This window comes from Rutidosis leptorrhynchoides, chromosome 9, assembly GCF_046630445.1.
Source record: "Rutidosis leptorrhynchoides isolate AG116_Rl617_1_P2 chromosome 9, CSIRO_AGI_Rlap_v1, whole genome shotgun sequence".
In the NCBI taxonomy this organism is placed as follows: domain Eukaryota; kingdom Viridiplantae; phylum Streptophyta; class Magnoliopsida; order Asterales; family Asteraceae; genus Rutidosis; species Rutidosis leptorrhynchoides.
In genome coordinates, this window is record NC_092341.1 from 220,938,021 (window position 1) to 220,961,770 (window position 23,750).

A 23,750-nucleotide genomic window follows, 5' to 3' on the forward strand; every position below is an offset into this window, starting at 1 on the left:
GGTAAAAAGGCAAATGAAACTCACCATACTGTATTTCGTAGTAAAAATACATATAACGTCATTGAACAAGTGCAAGGTTGGCCTCGGATTCACGAACGTATCAATATTGAGATTCAATATTGCAGGAAAGGTACGTAGACGCAACGGAGATGATAAATACTATATTGACCTCGCGAGCATACCCATGAACCATACCCAATCACCTCCATAGCTATAACCCATAATTTCCTTAATCCAATCCCACTCGAAAAACAATTTTGAAATCACTCGGACAGTACTCTGACGTAATATTTATGTATACTAATAATATCTTGAAATAATATGGAGTAAATATATATATGTAAATCGATTGAGAGAGTTTAGAGAAAAATATTTTCAAGTTTCTATGAAATAATGAAGCCTATTGAATTCTATTTATAATAGATTTTTGAATTATTAAAGTGAATTATTAAAGTATGAATTATTAAAGTGAATTATTAAAGTATGAATTATTAAAGTGAATTATTAAAGTATGAATTATTAAAGTGAATTATTAAAGTATGAATTATTAAAGTATGAATTATTAAAGTGAATTATTAAAGTTAAAGTTAAAGTAAAGTAAAAATAAAGTAAAGGTAAAGTTTAAGTATAGTAAAAGTATAAAACTACATAATACGTATAATACGCGTATAAATATATATAATATTAATTTAAATCATTATATATATTTAATAAAATAAAATATAAATATCGTTATCTTTATCATACTAGTTAAGTAATGAGTTGTCAAAAGTGGTTCTAGATATTTATAAAAGTTATATACGTTTTAATAATAAAGTTCTTTTTAAACTGAAAACGTTTTTGTACGTTTGAAACTAAATAGATCAATCGAGTCTTTATGAGATTCAATCTTCCACTATCCTTTGTCTAGTTCTCAATGATTAACAATTTGTTCTTATTTATAAATCACTTTACCATTTTCTGAATATTGTTAAAATAGAAAGATTTCTCAAATCAACGTGGGCTTTTCAACAGAGACTTGTAATCATAATTGAATATATCTGATAATTCAATCATTTGATCTTATCTTCTAATTCCATTGATAAACATTTTGAAACAGATACAATCATATAAAGTATTTAATCTAATATTTTGTTTACGTTTCAAGTTATAATATATATATACACATATACATATATAATCATATTCATTTAATGGTTCGTGAATCGTTGGAACTTGGTCGAGGTCGAATGAATGTATGAACATAGTTTAAAATTCTTGAAATTTAACTTAACAAATATTGCTTATCGTGTCGGAAACATATAAAGATTAAAGTTTAAATTTGGTTGGAAATTTCTGGGTTGTCACAGTACCTACTCGTTAAAGAAATTTCGTCCCGAAATTTGAGTGGAAAGCTCGTGAATGATAATAAGTATGTTTTCATGATGCATACGGGCTGAAAATTAGAGTTTTATTATCAGCGAATAATTTAGATAAACAATCCATTTATATGAAGAGTACGAATGAAGCTAACATAGAAGAGTGAAATGAGTAAGTGTAGATTCATCTTATCATTTAACGTAGATATGATTGATTCCCAGATTTCAAGGGATTTGAAGAAAATCTTCTTAATAAGATTTGACTCTCCGGTAATCAAGGGAATTAGGATCCGCTTTAAATGCGATCGTCCATTTTAATTGTTCTGTCGGAGATTTTCTTATAAATTCACCTCCTTCGTTTCCTTACAACTCAAACCTTCTGTTGATGCATTTTATGCAAGTCCCTAGACATCTACCCACGTCCATTGCAGGTACAACAGTTTACAGGCCACCATGATTGTTCGTTATTATACTATCCGTGTTTGTATGTGGTTACAGGAACTGCAGGAACGAGATTTGGATGTTTGACTATGTTAGACTTAGTCAGACGTCCGAGTGAAGCCTCACTCGTACGGCTGATAGGCTCATACGCACGGTTGATACTGAGCTAAGTCACAGTTACAACCTAAATGAGAAGACACGAGTGAGTGATCACCCGTACAGCTGATGAAGCCAACTCGTATGTGTGATGGATGAATCGTACGGGTGAGTCAACAGCAGGGGTATATAAAGTCTTATGTTCTTCATTTTAGGTTAAGCCTCTCATTTGTTACACACACTCAGATCTGGTGAGCTCCTCCGATTCTCTCTCAATCCAAATCACCCAGGTGGTGAATAATAGCTCTAGGTGTTGATCTAATCACACTTGATTTAGTTATGGTATGACTAAATTAATCCCAAAACGCTTAACCTACTTACTAGAGGGTTTGATTCACTTATTCCGTCATTGTGTGAGTTAAATCTGTTGATTTCTAAGTTCCTAGTCATGTTTCATCACCTTCTATTCTTTCTCCCTCAACTCATATTTTAAAGTGTTCATCAATATGCTCCATCCAGTTCTGATTCTCGATATACTTATAACTTTCATATCGGTCATTCTTCTTTTTCATCTACCGCCAGAAGAATCTATTTACTTCTACTATACTCTTGGATTTATAGTGTTTCTAGTTCTCCCGTATCTTTATATTGCTATATGCATCGATATATATGGTTTATAATTTTTGGTTTGTCGTTGGGATTTATATCTTCCCTTATATTTCAAAGTCTCTGTTTCTATTTTCTATAATCATTGTCATCCACAGTTAATGCTCTCTTTTATTTACTGCAATTTATACCCCAATTTCTATTTCGGAGTTTTGTCCTTTCGTTTCTTCTTCTTGCGATTAAGCACCGCTTGTAATGGTCCAGAATTCACAGATATGAATTTCGGAATGAACATTGTTAATGTTCTAGGAAGGAAATTGTGATGGCACGATCTTGACTTGTCAAATTACTAGAATACCTTGGAAAAGGCCGAATCATCAAGAAATATTTTCTTGATATTTTAGAGGTTAAATAGAATACAAGAGTCGTATAACATGGCACATGATGATGTTATGATCTGTGAATCATCACGTTCCATTTAGAAACTCAGCATGAATTACTGTAATATAATCACGTTGATCAAGTGTCATTATATTATACTAACTCATGCTTCAGTTTCCAACACTACTTCAAAAACATTCATAGTTTAAACTCAAAGGTTTACAGAGTATAGGAACTAAACAGTTTCCTTTTTGATGTAATCCAGATAGCGCAAAGAGATAAATGATTCCAGATAAGAATAGGTAAGAAAATATCTTCAGAAATATGGAGGATATTTATAATGAAAGATATGATGATATTTTAGAATATCTAAGATCAGAGGATGATGAAGAATATTATTCACAAGGGTTTAGAGTCAGGAGTAAGGTATTTAATAATAATTTCAGCAGACACTGAATCATTTGGATTCTTTGAAGGCAGGTTTAGTCTTTGTGATTTGTCCATAGCCTCCTTCATGGTTTGCTTAATCCGTTTTCCAGTTCCAAACCTTCTCTTTTTCTAAGCTTTTCCAACACACTATCCTTTATTATCAAACTTTTGACTGTTAAGGTCGTTTACAGTTTTTGCTGCTTCATCAGCATTTTCCAAACTTCGGAGAACTAGTTCGCAGTTTAGGGTGTTTTTCAGAAACTTCACATTCAAAGTATATAAGTCTAGGAGATAGACGTTATATATACACCTATAACTGTTGGCAGAGACATGCTGCAAGATTTCAAAATACTAATTGCTGATTCCCAGTAATTGGCATGACAATTCTTGTTACAAGATGCGGATGAGTAAATGATGGGGTTTCGATAAATATAATGACTTTTCAGAAAGTCAAAGATCAGTGAAGTTGTTGGTAAGTTTATTTTTAATGTGGTGAGACATAAAAGGTTCTCCGGTAACAATGACGAAAGGGCAACGTCTATATCAAGGTTATAATAAGACTGTTTCAACTGAAAAGTCGAAGTTGACTTGCTAAAGCTGTGACAAAACTGACTAATTTGAAAAGGAATCGCAAAGTTATTTTTGCTAATAAATGCCAAAGGGTCTGACACGGATACGTGTTAAATTATGACTCTGGTTTCGAGAGCTTTTCAGATGCAAGACTGTGGTTAATATGTGGTTGGATCATTATCTCGATTGTTTATTATTTGAAGTGTCTTCAGGAATTTTGAAGGATTTTGAACACAGATTGTAATCGTTAATATACATTTGATGTTCTAACACACTTTTGAAGTCAAAGTATAGCTTTGAAAGATGTAGGAATCTAAAAGTGATAGTACCGATTATATCTCGAATTAAATTCTGAGATTTTAAAATCAGAATATGTAATTGGGTTTGAATTAGTATGGTTGTTTTAATTTCTATGAAAGAATGTATATTATTGTGAAAATAGGAAGTATAATTGATAATTTGCTTAATCTGATTCGAAGAATGTAACATATTAATTGTGAATTTATATATATCTCTCGGGTATTACCTACCCGTTAAAAAATTTTCACAATTAATATTTTGTACATAAGAATTTTATTACAGTCTTTATGAAAATATATATGTATATATTCTCCTCAGATGTAACATAGATTTTAATGAGTTAATACTAAATTAAACTCATCCGATTTACGGTTGGAACTAGAATTGAATAATTCCTTGAAGGCTTTAGAGGTTACATAAGTATTTCTTCAATAATATTGAAATTATGAATCAATACTTCGTTATTTGTTGAGATGTGATGTTGGTTTTCGTTAAATTCTTGTGAACTTCGCAAAGTACGAATGATGTTATCTGAAAAGTTTCAGTTACATCAATGATGAAGTGTAAAATCAAATATATACTTGATTTATTAGGAATTGAAATTTGTTGAATTGAGACAGAGATTGTAGTTAACGATGGTTAAGTCGCGGGCGAGGGACGTACATTATTGCATATTTATAATATGAATTAACCGAGTAGTTAAGATTCACACACAATAGCTTAGCACGGAAAGATTTATTTTTTATTTTAAAATATATATATATAAAATATATATATATATAATTTCTTCAGAGGGAATGAGTTAATTCTTCATAACTTGTTGATACAATATACACGTTATTGATTCGTAATGATGTCCACAGTGATTCTTGAACTGACGGAGTTTGTGATATTATAGGTATTGTTGATTCTGATGTTGACTGTACTGACGATGCTGGTGACGTTGACGGTACTGTTGATGCTGTTGTTAAAACAAGTTTAACTTGTTAATCACACACCATTTTTGTCAGGGTTTCTACTCTTCCTTCTATCATTTTGGTTCGCTTAACTGATTTATGGTTAGGGCTAGATTAGATAATCTCTAAGACTTTAGAGATTATATAATCGCCGCGGAATGTTTCTCCAATGAAGTTATGAATTAATACTTCGTCAGTTATTGTTGTTGGTACTCCTTGGTATCTATGGTGCGTATGACGTTGATGCTAGTGGGACAGATTGTGAAGTTGAGGTTTACAACGCGGTTGTGGTTGGAGGTGGTAATGGTACTGTTGGCGTTGATGATGGTGGTACTGGTTATGCTGCTGGTGCTGCTGCTGGTGTTTGTAATCTCTGCACCATATTCTCCAAAGCCACTACCCGAGCGCGAAGTTCGTTGACTTCTTCTATTATTCCAGGATGATTGTTGGTCGGAACGAGCGGATAAATAAAATCTAGAATTTGATGTAGTATATAATCGTGACGAGATACCCTGGAAATGAGAGAGAAAATGGTGTCTCGAACAGGTTCGCCGGTAAGTGCTTCAGGTTCTTCGCCAAGAGGGCAATGTGGTGGATGGAAAGGATCGCCTTCTTCTTGTTTCCAATGATTGAGGAGGCTACGAACCCATCCCCAATTCATCCAGAATAGGTGATGACTGATTGGTTGATCCATTTCGGTCACACTGCTTTCGGAGCTTGAGTGAGATTCCATTTCGGAATCCGAGTGACTTGAACTGATGACAAATTCCATTTCGCACGATTGGATAAAGGATTTTCGATATAAAATGATTTTTCGGCTATCGGGTGGTATTCTATTTACATAGGATATCTATATATAGAGATCAAAAGATTTCATAGATTACGGAGGAATTTGCGGGATATGTCAGGCAAAGTTTAAAGTAACAGATACGATAAGATATGATTTAGCAGATACGCTAAGATATGAATTTTGTCTATACACTACTCATGCAATTAATGTAGCAAGACGTGTCTAGACTAATAATGATAAGTAGATAATTTCCTATGGATGATAAGCAGATGATTTCCGACTAGAAATGATAAGCAAAACTTTTGACATGCAGACACGGTCGAAGTCCAGACTCACTAATGCATCCTAACGACTTATCAGTTAGACACACTAATGCAGACCTGGTTCGCTAAGACCACCGCTCTGATACCAACTGAAAGGACCCGTTCATATACATTATAAACGATTCACAATAGTTGATTACATTGCGAGGTATTTGACCTCTATATGATACATTTTACAAACATTGCATTCGTTTTTAAAAGACAATCTTTCTTTACATCGAAAATTGACAGGCATGCATACCATTTCATAATATCCACTATCCAACTATAAATTGATTTAATAATAATCTTTGATGAACTCAATGACTCGAATGCAACGTTCTTCGAAATATGCTATTGAAGACTCCAAGTAATATCTTTAAAATGAGCAAATGCACAGCGGAAGATTTCTTTAACACCTGAGAATAAACATGCTTTAAAGTGTCAACCAAAAGGTTGGTGAGTTCATTAGTTTATCATAATCATTTATTTCCATCATTTTAATAGACCACAAGAATTTCATTTCCAGTTCTCATAAATATACGTCCCATGCATAGAGACAAAAACAATCATTCATATGGTGAACACCTGGTAACCGACATTAACTAGATACATATAAGAATATCCCCTATCATTCCGGGATCCTCCTTCGGACATGATATAAATTTCGAAGTACTAAAGCATCCGGTACTTTGGATGGGGTTTGTTAGGCCCAATAGATCTATCTTTAGGATTCGCGTCAATTAGGGTGTCTGTTCCCTAATTCTTAGATTACCAGACTTTAATAAAAAGGGGCATATTCGATTTCGATAATTCAACCATAGAATGTAGTTTCAATTACTTGTGTCTATTTCGTCAAAACATTTATAAAAGCGCATGTATTCTCAGTCCCAAAAATATAAAGGGTAAAAAGGCAAATGAAACTCACCATACTGTATTTCGTAGTAAAAATACATATAACGTCATTGAACAAGTGCAAGGTTGGCCTCGGATTCACGAACGTATCAATATTGAGATTCAATATTGCAGGAAAGGTACGTAGACGCAACGGAGATGATAAATACTATATTGACCTCGCGAGCATACCCATGAACCATACCCAATCACCTCCATAGCTATAACCCATAATTTCCTTAATCCAATCCCACTCGAAAAACAATTTTGAAATCACTCGGACAGTACTCTGACGTAATATTTATGTATACTAATAATATCTTGAAATAATATGGAGTAAATATATATATGTAAATCGATTGAGAGAGTTTAGAGAAAAATATTTTCAAGTTTCTATGAAATAATGAAGCCTATTGAATTCTATTTATAATAGATTTTTGAATTATTAAAGTGAATTATTAAAGTATGAATTATTAAAGTGAATTATTAAAGTATGAATTATTAAAGTGAATTATTAAAGTATGAATTATTAAAGTGAATTATTAAAGTATGAATTATTAAAGTATGAATTATTAAAGTGAATTATTAAAGTTAAAGTTAAAGTAAAGTAAAAATAAAGTAAAGGTAAAGTTTAAGTATAGTAAAAGTATAAAACTACATAATACGTATAATACGCGTATAAATATATATAATATTAATTTAAATCATTATATATATTTAATAAAATAAAATATAAATATCGTTATCTTTATCATACTAGTTAAGTAATGAGTTGTCAAAAGTGGTTCTAGATATTTATAAAAGTTATATACGTTTTAATAATAAAGTTCTTTTTAAACTGAAAACGTTTTTGTACGTTTGAAACTAAATAGATCAATCGAGTCTTTATGAGATTCAATCTTCCACTATCCTTTGTCTAGTTCTCAATGATTAACAATTTGTTCTTATTTATAAATCACTTTACCATTTTCTGAATATTGTTAAAATAGAAAGATTTCTCAAATCAACGTGGGCTTTTCAACAGAGACTTGTAATCATAATTGAATATATCTGATAATTCAATCATTTGATCTTATCTTCTAATTCCATTGATAAACATTTTGAAACAGATACAATCATATAAAGTATTTAATCTAATATTTTGTTTACGTTTCAAGTTATAATATATATATACACATATACATATATAATCATATTCATTTAATGGTTCGTGAATCGTTGGAACTTGGTCGAGGTCGAATGAATGTATGAACATAGTTTAAAATTCTTGAAATTTAACTTAACAAATATTGCTTATCGTGTCGGAAACATATAAAGATTAAAGTTTAAATTTGGTTGGAAATTTCTGGGTTGTCACACTTTCGGTCTGCGTATTCATATTTAACGTAGCTCTATCTATCTACACAAGTTAAAACGGGTCGTGTGTCGTCGTTTTCAGTGTTTTTTAAAATCTGTCCGATTTGAACGTAGTTAGTTTTCTTTTGTTGATAAAATTATTTGGAGTCAAACGATGCTGTCGAAAAAATTTAACTCGCGGCTAGGAGGAAGATACAGGTTGTCGTTGTGTTTAGCGTTTTTTAAAAAGTGTCCATTTCGAACGGGGTTTTTTTCGTTTTGTTCATAAAATTATTTCGAGTATGACGCTGCAGTCAAAAAATTTAACTCGCGGCGAGCGGAAAGATACGGGCTGTCGTTGTGTTTAGCGTTTTTTAAAAAGTGTCCGTTTCGAACGTAGTTAGTTTCGATTTGTTCATAAAAATATTTCGGGTTTAACGGTGTGGTCGGTGAAATTTAACTCGGGCCGAGGAGGAAGATACGGGTTTTGGGTGGAGTTTTTATTTTAATTGAGAGGGTTTACGTTTTAACCCCTGAAGTTTGGTGTAATTTTTGTAAGTTGTTTATACTTGAGGGGTGGAAAATGAAAAAGCTGAGTGTGAAAATGCCCTTTTACTGTTGTCGTTTTGTCATTGTGGATACCACCAAGGATCCCACGGTTTTAGTATGTATAGGGATTAATATAATAATGTTAAATGTAAGTTTTTGTCACGTTTTGTCTTTTTGAATACCAATGTCTCTCCTTCTTTCTCTCTTTTTTTCCATCATTACCAGTGTTGCAAAAGTCGGCCGACTTGCCGACGCGTCGTCTTTTAGGTATGGCCGATGCGTCGTTGCTAAAAAGTCAGTCAAAGATAAAAAGTCGGTCAAAGTCGAAAAAAGTCGGTCAAATTCGATCAAAGTCGGTCAAAGTCAGTCAAAGTCGGTCAATTTTTTTATTTATTGTTTTGTAATATTGTTAATAATTGTTAATTGTTCATGTTTATTGTAAATATAGTTTATATTTTAAGATTCGATCTATATAATATTATATATAAATATATATATATTTAATAAAACTATTTTAAAAAGTCAATGTTTGTCAACGCCCGTTGCGTCACCATTTCGTCCGACGCGTCATTTTTTAGGCATGGCCGATGCGTCCCCGACTCGCGTCTTTTATAACCTTGATCATTACCATGAGATGATCGTTATGCGCCCTTTCACTTGTCAATCTACACCTTTTATGAGGCATTCTACATGAAGGTCTTAGAGGTTGTAAGGCAATTCTTAACGGATTTATGTACCTATGGTTTCCAATATAATATTATTACTTTAATCATTTTATTACTTATTTGACAATGTTTAATCCTACTTTAACACGTCACTCACAATTTGTTACAACTCATTTTCACATACTTTTCTATAACAACCCTTAATTCTTACTACCAACTTTTTTTATTGGGCAAAGGGTGGTACCCGATGAAAATATTGATATAAACAGAATACAAAGTAGAACATCGACTAGGTCCTATAGCCTTTCAAAACAACCTAGATCTTATAGATCATAATAGCACCAAGAGCAACAAGCCCACATGCCAAACAATAAAATAAACAACTCAAGAGACATACCAATCAGATTTGAGCCGAAGAAAATGAGGCGAACTTTTCTATCGAATGCTCATAATCTTCAATTGAATCGTATGATAGATGACGGCATAGATCTTCTTGCAGGAGCGCTCCCTTTTCTTGAAAATCTAGCATTTCGCTCATTCCATAAACAATGGCCGCATATAATAGCTTCACTATTATGATTCGAGCAATATTTCGATTAGAAAATGGGGATAGGATAGCTCTAAAAGCACGTCAGCCATCACAGAATATTGGAAAATCCATGTGCGTCGAAACTAAGTTACATATCTGCTTTGAAAACGAAAGCATGAAGAAGAGATGGTCATGCGAATCAGGCACTTGATTACAAAGCGAGCAAACCAAAGAACTTCTCGAGCAAACCTCCTATTGCCTCAGTTTATCATGAGTTTTCAGTTCTTCACCCGTACTACGTAGTACTACCATACTACGTATACACAATTTTCACCAACAACTACACATCATCACAACATGTCTTTCCGTAATTAGTGGTCTAAGTTGAGTCGACTAGGACAACTTAAGAGCACGAGGTGTCAACAATCAACTTCACCCTTTTGCAAAATGGATGTCGGGGACGTGACTAAAATTGACTACGTGTAGGTGTTGATGATCGACGTAGATTTTTCAAAGTCGAGTGTTGGATGCAGTTTCACGCATTTTGTAGGTTTTTTTTTAAAAAAAAATAATAAAAAATAAACTAGCAAGAAAAAAAAATAGCAGTTATACTTTAAATGGAAGCATTTTTTGGTTTTATTTTATTGTCTTTTATAAGCCTATATAAATAAATGTTATATTTTCTCATTTTTTATAAAAAATAACCAGCATTCTTATTTTCTATATTTTATACTTTCTTATTATTGAAAATAATGTCGTCACCTTCTTCTTCTGAAGATGATTATACATTTATGGCACTCGATTTGTTAGACAAATGACGATTTAAATTCAACTGGTACATCGTATTCGTCGTTAGATGCGTCATAAACACCAGGCGGCACATAGCCGATTGAGGGGCGATTTTTTTAAAATTTTAGTTTATTTACTATGAATTGTATTTGTTTATATTAATGAAATCTTTTTTAAGTTTAAATTGTTTATTTTGTATATTTTTATATAAAAAAGAAAAAAATAAAATTATTAAAATAAGATAAATAATTAAAATGGATCCTGAAAATAGAGATTAAATGATACCTTCAATTTTTCTTTTTCTTAGTATGGTCAATTTTAGTGTCACTTTGACACATTAAAATGAACAGTGAAAAATAAAATTATCACGTTAATTCGTGTTCTGATGAATAACAACTGTGTGAATATGTGTCACTTTCATAAGCTACGTAAGAAATGATGAACCTAGTTTTCATTAAATAAATTAACAATGAATTGACTTCGTCAACCATATGTAAAACATGTTGTTTTCGTATTTTTTTTATTAATTAAAAAGTAACAATGTCAAACTATTCATAAACTTTTTAGTATCTGCTTCCTAAGCAAACACTTTGCACTTTCTCCTTTAATAATTTATCTAATACATAGTACAATTTTCTTGAGTTATGCTTTGTATATATAACAGATATAACACGGTGAAAATCTGGAATATTCTAAACAGATAGTACTTGAAAGTGTTCTCTACTTCAAAGTGTCATGTATGTAAATATTTGATTTAGACAAAATTACACGGATAGTTCTTTTAATTTGCTCAAAAATACATGATAGTTAAAACTTGATTTTTTCATATAGATAATACAGAGGTTTACACTTTTTACACAGATAGTCCAAATTTTTTACGTTCGTTAATTTTCCCTGTTAACTCTACGCATGTGCTATGCACATTATTTGTTTGTACTTTATACTTACCTACTTTAACACAAATCATCATCATTCCCAGTAATAAAACAAAATAAAATTAAGATTTAACTCAAAATCATAAACCCCTCAAATTCAAAATTATACACCGCAAAAACATGAACCACAAATTAATATCATCTTAATCTTCAACAAATATACACACAAACATATACCAAATATTTTCATTAATTTATGTCCAAGTCAAAAGTTGTGTTTACTTAAGATAACACAAACCTAATTTAGTCTGGAAAACTAACTTTTGATCACAAATCAACCCATCAGTTGTGATGTGTTCATCAAGTTTAAAAGCAAATCCAAACATCGTTTTCTTTTCCACTTTCTCTTATCAGATCCCGATTGTTTCCACTTACTCTGATCAGATCCCGATCGATTCTAGATCTGGAATGATGCTGCTGATTTCGATGAATATAATTGCCGACGAAATCGAAATCGAAATCGAAATCGAAATCGAAGATGTCTGAGTTAGGTATTGGACTTCGGTGGAGAGGTAAGCAAGACCTCCGACACCGACATGACTTTTATTGAGGTTAAAAGCGAGATTAAACGAGCAATATGAAAGACATGACTTTATTGAATTGAATTTTTATAGTTGTAATTGTTGCGGAATAAAAGAAAATATGGACTTTTTATTAGATCCAATTAACTAGTTGTGTGTTTGTGTGGTGTTACGCGTGCAACCCATCATTTGTAAATATTGTTTTTTATTTAGGTTAGATTTGGTTTCTATCAGTTTGCGGTTGGTGTTCAATGATATGAAATAAGATTTGTGAGATTTTGAGTGTGATGATGGAGAATTGAAGTGTTTAATGAAGAAGGGTTTAAATATAATAGAATTAGGTTTTGAAAAAATTGGGGATGAAGATGAATATGCATATGAGTAACATAGGAAGATTGAAAATGACTATTTTACCCTCATGTGTGATGTGGCCAAAACGGACGGTTTATTTTGTGGCCGTGTCGTTAGGTCGCCAACCGTCTATCGTAGTTCGTCAGAAGGAATCTGGATTTTAAATTTATAGTATATGGGGCCTAAATCTACTACTTTTTCCTAAGGATGAGTAAGGAGAAGTTGTGATGTGGTCCAACAGTTGGTGGCCTGCCTCCTTTAGGGGAGGTCAGGAGTTTGACTCCCGTTGGCTACATATTAAAAATACAATTTCATCCATGCCATGAAGTATCCACCCATGGCACCTTTCTCATATCGTTTGGGGGGTAAATGGGAGGGGGTTTTACTTGGTCGTGCCCTTGGATCGGTTTCATGGTTTCCTCCCGGGCAGCGATGGGGGCGGGGTTATTATCGCTGCATCGGCATAGTCGAAATGGAAGGTGATCGCAACGGGTGGTTTAGTCCCCCTCGGGTGATCCCAATCGCTGTTAAAAAAAAGGATGAGTAAGGAAAGTATGACCTATGGTCGTTTATTTAAGAAGACAACAGAATCGAACCTATCGCAATAGTAAAACACTAATAGACCTATAACTCCTAAGGAGTAGTGTTGGATAATTTTGGTTTTTCTATTTTCTAAGGCTAACTGATAAATAAAGAAAAACGATAAAGATAAAATTTGTAATTCAGATAAGGCTAAAAGCAATTGCATGTTATGGCTTCATTAGTTACATAGTTGAAAGTGTGTGGTGTCGACTCATGAATAAGTGATAACCTTAAACCTGTTATACTTGTCCTATCGCCCCTGTCAGAACACTGACATGTCACTGGGTAAATACGTTAAGCTTAAAGATTCGGAATAGACATCAATGTCTCATACCCCCGACGCCCGAGAAACATGAACTACATGCAAACACTGACGACTCATCAATAGGAGCAACCCGGTGAGGTGACATATTAACGATCCTTAAGGTCTAACTTTCTGTCAGGACCCTTAGGATGAATATCGTGAGAATTAGTGTAAATCTAGGAAGATTGTAGAGAGAAAACAATTACTCTATTCCACAACTTCCTTGAATTCTTTGAAGTGCTTTGGCTATGTGTGTGAATGGCTCACTTCTAAGGATGCCCTGTGTGATATATATAGACCTCGTTTATAATCCACCATTCTAAGGCTTAGCACACAATCTATGCAATTCCTAGGGTTCTAACAATCTCCCCTTTGCATCGATTATGTGCAAAAATTTAGCTTCCTTACAAATTACTAACAAAAAATTTAAAACTACTAGTCTAGTCTTCGATTTATGTATGTTTTCATTGTTGACGATCTTGAATTTCTTGTATTCTTGGAACTTCAACGAAGTTCTTGAGAATCTTCTTCAAATTGCCAAAGACCTCGTACTTTCCCTTATATCTCCCCCTAAAAATATGATTAACTCTTAAGCATATTTTGATCTGGGAGAAAAATGGTATTAGAGCCTATGCAAAGGTAACCATTGTTGTATCTTCATGCATAGCTCCCCCTTGACTAATGCGGAAACTTAATCAAGGTATCAGAGTCAGGAATCGTGGTAAGCATGTGTTCACTTCCCCTAGAAAGAATAATCATTGCTCCCCCTATAAGTAAGCACATTTTTTCCCCCTTGACAAGTTACATCAATTAAGTTACATGTGATGTTTAACATCTCTTTGAAGAGCGGGTCCCATACTGAAGTATATAGAAACTGTAGTGAAGTCAAATCATCTTCTTTTATAATATCACTTATAGGTATTATCAATTGCATCTATAGATTCTTCACTCCACTTGAATACTTGGTTTTGCTTGCGAGAATAATTCCGGTGGTACTGAAGGGAATGAAGTTTTAGCCATAATCACGGACCGTGGATTAAAATTGAGCAACTCTTGAAAAAAGTATTTAGTTGTTGTTGAAGAATCGGGTGTGGTGTCAGTTTTGATTGCACCTTTATCACTTGACACTTGTTGCGGAAACTAAAACTTTGACGTTTTAGAAACAATGTCAACTTTGGTGCGAGGGGTGTTTCTCGGATCTATGAATGGCTTCTTGGTTTTGTGTGAAAACCAACCATATTGACCGCAATAACCCGTAATCTCTCCATTCTTCCCATATGTAGATTTCAGAAACAGACGATTCGCGTTTGTCTTTTAACTGGAATAAATCTTTTTGCTTGAGGAAAATGTTGTCTCGGGTTTAGAAACTGTAGGAGGAGTGGATTCTGTATTGATGACCTTCTTCTCAACCGTTTGATGAGAATCCGAAATCGTAGTCTTTGGTTCATCCACTACTGATATCGGATTAGTATTAACTCCTATTGACACCATCTCGGGTTTCAAATTTGGTAATGTTTCTTCCCGTGAATAACTAGTAGAGGATTTGAACTCCATCTTTGAAATTTGATTTTCAATTTGGTAATCTCAGAAAGATAATCTTCCTTTTCTTGTTTGAGTCCTTTGATGATTAGCATGACACACACTGATAGTGCGTATATCACTACCTTGCATATTGCACAAGGATTGTGCTAAGTTTCAGCACCCTTTTGCTAAGTTTCAGCGAAATTGTGCAATATTTCAGCGGAATTATGCAATGTTTCTGCGGAATTGTGCAATGTTTCAGTACATTGCGCGTGCAAAGAATATGTGCAAAGATCAAATGTGCACTCCTAGAGGCATGACCCTCACCTATAAATAGGGAGCTTGGCCTCTCATTTTAGGTTGTTTATTTTGTGCAATTGCTCTGGTTCCTTTGTGATTTACTTGTGAACACGCCCAAGTATCATTCATAATCGAGCTAAGGTCATGCAATCAAGACCAGGACATGGTGATTGATCACTTGAATCTAAGTGAAATACGATCATAAGGTCCCAAAAGCATTATCAATACCACCATCCACCCCTCATTGCACTCAATTCCTAAATTAGATCTAAACATCTAATTTAGGATTGATCACATTGCACTCAATTCCTAAATCAGATCTTAGCATCTGATTAAGATTGATCAATTGGTGCCATCCGTGGGACGAATTAAGTCGCACATCGGTAATCAAATTAAACTACTGATTGGATTCGTAAGTCTTTTCCAATTCAGATTTAACATTTGATTCTGACACAATCTCTGATTCTGCTACCTAATTTTGCTGATTCGTGAAGAAAATATCAAATGCGTAAAATTGAATTCGATATAATCTTGAGATTGTGAAATTGATCTGCAAAATTTGATTTGGAGATCACGAAATTAACTCACCAGATTGCAGTTGTTTTACGAGTTAAATTAGCACTATTTTTTTATGATTATGAAAGCAATTGATGTGCAAATTCAGTTAGCATTGAATATGCACTTCAAGTGCTCTTCGAAATGCCTCAATTTAAGGCTAATTGGCAACAAATGTTGTGTAAATTTCGATTAAATTGCAACAGCAGCCTTTTGTGATGCATACTTACATTTAAGTATTGCTTTGAAATCAGTCTTTGTTTGGCATTAAATTAGCTCCATTTGCTGACTAGAAGATATTGAATTGCAGCTCGTCTTGGCTAAATAAGCACAAGAGACGTTTAAAAGTAAGTTTTTATCGCAATTCTTTATGCTAATCTTTACAGCAAAACGAGGCCACGTTACTACAGATTTGTTGCAAATTTTATGGCTAATTTACAGCAGAATGCACACGGCTTTAGCGGATAATTTATCGCAGTTGACTTTTTGATTTATGTGCAGCCTTGCAGTTATGAATTTGGCATAAACATGCAGACTTGTTGTTGTTGATTTTTACATCTAAGCACAACCATGCTCTAATGCATGCTAAAGGCTGCACATATGAAGATCTTGTGCAAACGAAATGTTGCACAACGAATACTTTGTGCATGCTAAAGGCTGTGCATCGAAGATTTTGTGCATGCTAACGCTGCACATGGCGAGATTATGTGCAAGCTAAAGGCTGCACATACGAAGACTTTGTGCAAGCTAAAGGCTACAGACAGCAGATATTGTGCATGCTAAGTGCTGCACGTGGTAAATTAAATGTTTGCACATTGAAGAAATTGTGCGAAGTTTAAAAGTTGCACATCGAAGCTTATGTGCATGCTAAGCGATGCACATTGAAATATTTTGTGCAACCTGAAAGTTGCACATCCGAAAATTTTGGTAAAGTAATAATCGCGCATTGAAGATTCGGTGCAAGCGAAGCGCTGCACATTGCAAGATTTTGTGCAAAAATAAAGTTTTTGCACAACGGAGATTTTTTGCAAAAGTTTGCACATCCAAGATTTTGTGCACGCTGAGCGTTGCACAATGAAGATTTTGCGCAAATTAAAAGTTGCGCAATGAAGTTCCTTGCAAACTAAAAATTTCCACATTCAAGATTTTGTGCATGCTAAGCGCTGCACATTGCATGATTTTGTGCAAAAATAAAGTTTTTGCACAACGGAGTTTTTTTGCAAACTAAAAGTTTGCACATACAACATTTTGCGCATGCTGAGCGCTGCACAATGAAGATTTTGTGCATGGTATGCGCTGCACAAAGAAGATTTGTGCAACCTTAAAGTTGCACAATGCAAGATTTTATGCAAGCTAAGCGCTGCACATTGCAAAATTTTGTGCGAACTAAATGTTGCACATCAGAAAATTTGTGCACATTGAAGTTGCACATTGCGAAATTTGGTGTAAGCTAAGCGCTGCACATTGCAAAATTTTGGCCACTAAATGTTGAACAATGCAAGAATTTGTGCATGCTAAGCGCTGCATGTTGCAAAACATTTGTGCAAACTACATGTTGCACACTGAAAATTTTGTGCAAGCTAAGTGCTACACACTCCAAAATTTCACGCAATATTTTGTGAAAGCTTTTGAGCATTGCCTTGAGGGAACTAATTTGTGCAATAAGTACGTTTCAAAATTGTCTAAGTCCATGAGTATATGGCCATGAAAATATCATCATTTGTGTAAAACGCACGTTGCAAAATTGTCCAAGTCCATGCACATAAGTTCATGGCAACAATATATTCGATGCAAAATTATCTAAGTCCATGAGCTTATAGCCATGGCAACAATTATTATTTGTGCAATATTTTCTAAGTCCATGAGCATTTGGCCATGGCAATATTATTATTTGTGCTAAAAACACATTGTTACATTGCTTGAAACCATGGGCGTAATTATTGTAGATTTTGCACACGATGCATGAAGTCATGAAGGCTAAAACCATATGTTCATATAGTACATGTAACACCCCATTCCAACTATGAAATGGAAGGTCACATTTATTACTAAATAACTGAAAGTCAAAATAAGTCTAATAATTTGAAACGACAAGGTCTAAAACAACTGAATTATTAAAATCTCTAAATAAACTTAAAGTCTCCAAATCTTAACATAAGTCTGAATAATTATTAATAAGGGTAGTCTCTAAGGCATCTTCCAATCCATAAGCTCTCTCACTCATCCTATATGATCCTGATTACCTGCCGCAGGAAAAGAAAATTGCGGCTGAGCTAATAGCTCAGTGCGCGGATGTTGACTGATATAAACAGTAATAATAAATATTTTAAATTATAAGAACAGAAGGAATTAAATAACATTATTCTTATTTTAAAAATCTCCATCGAGTACCACCACAACACCAGAGTAAGAAATGAAATAAGGCTGAAGCAACGAGGGGTTGGGAAATTATACCGAGTACACCTAACAGAAACAGAATATGGACAGAACATAACAGAATGCACAACATCGGTGCCATATCATATCACAAATCATATATCACATGTCAGAATCACACACTGGTCATGACTCCAGGTGCAACCCTAAATCGGAAGGTGTGTATGGCACTACACTACACAACTGTCTACAGAAATCTGTCCATAGTATAACCTAGGATGCATCCATACGCCTCCCAAATAATCAGAAAGCTCTCCCACGAGCATAATCACATAATATAACAGAACGCTCTTCAAAGAGCAATAACAGAAGTGGAGACGCCGCAGACTAATCGCACCGCCACGGATAGTGCCTTGTCATTGGTCGCCACAATGACAAGCCTGTGGGCACCCCACAGGTAGTTACCTCGATATACCTAACTCCTGTCTACAGAATCTAGGGTTCTATGGTAGCACAATGAACATACCAACCAACACCAAAATTATGTTCACCGTACATATGGAACCTAATCAAATGAATCATAAAGAACGCTCGCAAGTAAATAAGTCCACAAAGCTAATCAAAACTCATTTCATTTTAGAAAAAGGTTTTCTCAAAGATTTCCAGAATAATCAGATCATGCAAAGTTTCTCAAAATCATTTTCACCAAGGTTCATTTAAATCACTTCTTTTATACAAAAGCATTTTCTCAAAAGTTTCCACAAAAATATGTCTCATAATTCAGTTCAACTCAAATAGGTAGATTAGGCACACGAGATCATATAACGAAGTGACAACAAGATAATTATGAAGCATGTCAAGGTAACGCTGAAAGAACAGTACGGACATCCGTACCTGGATAAACGTGTAAAGCTCACGAAGTCAGAAAGATGCTCCAATATCCTCAACAACAGCTACCTAGAATAATTTAACTAAACTTAGCATTCAACCTCAAATTCCTAATGTTACAATGACCCTTGTCCCAATATTGTTGTTATTATTATTATTATATTATTATTATTATATACCTTATTAGTAGTTTAATATTTTCTTACAGTCAATTTATTATGAGTTTTATCATTTTTTTCTTTTTAATTATGAAATTGTGCATAGATCAGGGGTTGAATCCGTTCATTTACTATTCTGTTAGCTAGTGTTGCCATCTTACACATACTCCAGGGTTACAACTGTATTTAACCAAAAATTCTTATATCATCTTCTTCAATTTCGTATATGTATAGACTAAAATTTCAACTTCAAGATTTATTTCTTCTAAATCTACTAAATACCCGATTTCTTTTAAACTTAATGTAGTGTATTAGCAAACACTATTATGTTCCTATTTGCTGATAACGTTGACACTTTTAAATCCCGAAAGTTTCCTATTTCGGTTATTTTAACGCTAATTTGCATTCCTTAATTATAACAGAGAAATGAACATTCGTTCGATAAAGCTTAATAACATGTTAATGTTCAAGATTAGTTAAGAATTACCTCCCAAAGTTAACCCGAATTTACACCGTAAGACTTCTCGTTTTCGTTACTAAATCATACTCGTACATTTTAGGACCCGAAACATTTCGATATAATCACGAAACATAGTTTTAACTTTAACGTTTGATTTCGATTTGTTTCTATCTTATACATAAATATTGTATGATCATAAAACTAAATAAGATAACAATATTCAAGTTTACTTAAAAGTTACCTTCAAGGGTTAAAAGGAATGATGATCGTAATATAATCTTGCTTCCTTTAATTTGCAATGTGTTATCTTCCGATAAATGTTTTAGAATGGTACTGTGTTGTGTGAAATGGTGATAAGTGGGTACTTCAAATATAGAGATGTATATAACACCAATTTGGCAAAAAGTTCGGGATACTACCCACGTATATGTGCAACGGTTTTTGACTGGTTCATAATAAGTGAATATCTAGTGACTACTTCCAGATAATTCTTAAAATTTCAATTTAATTAAAAGCCATGTTCAGAGATATGATCTATTTATTATTGTCATTTTATTTTATTTTTATTTTTCTTTACGGTAGTTTGCATCTCAACTTACCTCGAGTGTTTAATTACTATTACTGTTAACGTTATTATAGTTAGGATAACAATTAAGATAATTAATGTCTCATTAATTTATTTATCTGGCATACAAGTTTACAAAGTTATGAGTTATTAGTTGAGATGTATTAAATTAAATAGTTCACTCATATATATATTCACATTTTATATATATATATATATATATATATATATATATATATATATATATATATATATATATATATATATATATATATATATATATATATATATATACTTAATACTAAATTTAAGTAACGTTTTATTTAGGGTCATTATAGTACAAGTATCCATTGGCAAGAAAGGCTTAAAATATGCCATGTGCTACATATTATATTAACATAAGCTTCAATTCACTTGCTTCATATATTCTTCGCGCAAATTTCTCAAGAATATGGAAAATATGCGTAAGACCATAAATGAATCGCGATCAAATTTTATCAAGTACAAACGTGTACTCTATTTTTTACAAGTGTGAACCACTTGGCGTATTTAAAACGCATTTTTTTCTAAGGATCTCCTATGGCGGACTTAGAAGATTCATAATGTAAACATGTTATACAAAAAAGATTGTTTCGCAAAAGTAGATAAATAAAAGCAAGTTTTGCAATTTTTTTGCGTGTTTCTTTTATATAAATTGTGATAACTTCGCGTGTTAAGATGTAGTAATATTTAAAAGTGATGGAAAAGCCCGCTATATTTGAACACAAATTATAGTTGAAGTGTTTGCGAATTGATGGAACTTGTACATATTATTTTCCTAAGTTGTGATATTTCCCAACTTAGATGCTTCGCAATCACATTTAACACAATATTTTCCCCAAGGGTTGTTTCGGAGGACTTGGTAGATTCATAAGGTATATTTTATATACGCATAAAGATTGTTTCACGAAAGTAAATATTTGTTATGTGCACAATAATAAATATCGAAATTGCAAAGGACAAGTCTAATATTATGAATAAATGAAAAGCGCTATATAATTAAAAGTTGCAACATGATATTTTCTGCATCATTAAGGGCACGCAAAAGGCTCTACAAACAAAATGCATCATTCACTTGGAAGTTCGACACCATATACGTACAGTATATATGATGTGGTAGCACGGGGTTACGAAATAGTGTATATTTTTAATACGGAATGCTACAAAATTTAACAAGTTTTAATTAAATATTTACAAAATGGATATACCAAAACCTTGCTACAACACAATAGGCAGTGTACCTAGTCGCGAAGTAGTATAGTTTTTAGTAAGTCCGGTTCGTTCCACAGGGAGACGGGCTTATGAAACACTTTATTTTTATATAACAATATATAAATATAAATATAAAAAGGGGGGTTTTACCGTTTAATGACCGGTTTGTCGATTTTAAAACTTTAGTCGCAGTTAAAACCTAATGTAAAATATAAAATAAATACAAGACTTAAATTAAAGCGTAAAGTAAATAACGATAATGAAATTGCGAATAATAAAAGTGCGATAAAATAAACTTGCGATAATTAAAAAGTACGATAATTAAAAGTGCGATTAAATAACAATAAATAAAAGTGCGATAATTAGAAGTGCAATTAAATATAAAATAAAGAAAATTAAATATGAAATAAAAGAATTATGCTTATTTAAACTTCCGTAATCATGATGTTTGACGTGTTGATTTTAGTTTTATGCCCATGGGTTAATTGTCCTTTGTCCTGGATTACTTAATATGTCCGTCTGGTTTTTGTCCATAACAGTCCATCAGTCATAAATATAAAGTGCGAGTGTCCTCGTCAAATTATTCTTATACCCGAAGTTAAATATTCCAACTAATTGGGGATTCGAATTGTAACAAGGTTTTAATACTTTGTTTAATGAATACACCAGGTTATCGACTGCGTGTAAACCAATGTTTTACTACTTTGTTAACAATTACACCAATTACCCTTGAATGTAATTTCACCCCTGTTTTAATTATTCTAGTGGCTATTAATCCATTCCCGTGTCCGGTTAAATGAACGATTATTCGTACATATAAATACCCCGCCCATCGTGTCCGATCGAGTGTATATGGTAATTTATAGGGACGCCCAATTGTAAATCTTTATATTAACATTAACAAACTATCATTTAGTTAAACAAATATAAAGCCCATTAATAGCCCATAGTCTAATTTCCACAAGTGTCGTTCTTTTGTCCAAACCCCAATTATGGTACAAAGCCCAATTACCCAATTTTAGTATTTTAGCCCAACATCATGATTACTTCGGTTCAAATAAGCATAATAACAACTTAGTTACGAGACATTAATTTAAAAAGGAGAACATAGCTTACATTGATTATTTATCGCGTAGTGGTACACGGACAGAGCTCCGACTTTAAAAACTCGTAAAAATAACCTTTACATAACCCAAACTAATCTAATATAACACTAATCTATACTATATATACATATATATATTTATTTATATTATGGAGTATTATTATTATTATGTGTCTGGTAAACTGGAACGAAAACTGGCAATTTATAGAATGTGAGCTGATTCTGATCCTCATGCGACTCGCATGGGTTTATGCCTATTTGCCATGCGAGTCGCATGGCCACGCTGGACAGCTCACATATCTTTTGTCATCTTGTTCGTCGACATATTTATTAAATATATATAAAATATAAATAATTTTAATAATTATTTATATATTATATTATATTTATATGCATAGTAGACTAGATATTTTTGGTCCATTGCGTCGGGCGTTTCTTCTTGGCTCGGGTCCCGGTTCCGGATTTTCGAACGTCCTTGCGTACTATTTTATATCGTGTACTTTGCGTTCCGCAACTTGTACTCTTATCATTTTTAGACGTTCTTCATCAATAATTTGAACCACTTTAATTGTATCTTGTACATTTGAGCATTTTGGACCTTTCCGTCTTCAATTCTTCGTTTTCGCCTTTTGTCTTCGCACTTATTAAATATAAATGAATATTACTTGAATATGGAACAATTACAACTAAAATCCTGTCTTTCTTGGGGGATAATGCTATGAAATATATGTTCCTTTTTAACCTTATCAATATCCCCACACTTGAGCGTTGCTTGTCCTCAAGCAATACAGTCTTGAAATAATATAATACATCACACGAATCACTTCTTTATTCTTCACACTTTGTACATCAGTGATTTTGATAGAGCGGTATAAACAATGATAGTAA